The following is a 535-nucleotide window of genomic DNA, read 5'->3' as shown; positions in this document are numbered from 1 at the left end:
ATCACAGTGGTTGTGAGATCGGTGCTATTGTTGGGTGTTGTTAAAGGACTAGGCCGTCAATCGGGGGTTAAAGGGGCTGCACAGAAAGTCCTCTTGCACGCCCTCCCCAGCTTCCCAGCGTCTGGGAACGGTGAAAAACTGAGGACGCCACAATAAACAGATTTTGAGAAGACTCAAGAAGAGGCGGGGACGAACCACAGCGCAGGCCCACAACCACCAATGGGACTTGCCCAATGGCGCCTGCGCCGAAGAAAGTAAACGTTTGCTTCCGGTCCTCCTGGACCCTGCCCCTGAACCCAGCTTTTTGCTGTGGGAGGCTTGGGTGCAGGAAGGGTTGCGCCCCCGCCCGCGGGCACTTCAGGAAAACTGTAAGCATAGCTGGCCTCTGCCTACCGCCCTCTGATGCGGAGTTCGGCAGCCACAAAATCTGCTTACTATGGCTAGGGAATGGAGCAGAGCAAATGCACAGATCGTAAAACTAGTGGCTTAAAATTCTTTTATAGACGTTTAGGAAACCCTAAGATCTACATCTCCA

At 53.6% G+C, this 535-nt stretch overlaps 1 pseudogene; it reads left to right on the top strand.

Moving 5' to 3' along the window:
* Positions 1-233: 233 nt before the first annotated feature.
* LOC101999383 overlaps positions 234-535 on the top strand; it is a 9,116-nt pseudogene continuing 8,814 nt past the window's right edge.

The sequence above is a fragment of the Microtus ochrogaster genome, chromosome 2 (genome assembly GCF_000317375.1).
Source record: "Microtus ochrogaster isolate Prairie Vole_2 chromosome 2, MicOch1.0, whole genome shotgun sequence".
In the NCBI taxonomy this organism is placed as follows: domain Eukaryota; kingdom Metazoa; phylum Chordata; class Mammalia; order Rodentia; family Cricetidae; genus Microtus; species Microtus ochrogaster.
This window is presented reverse-complemented; position numbering and strand designations above follow the sequence as displayed.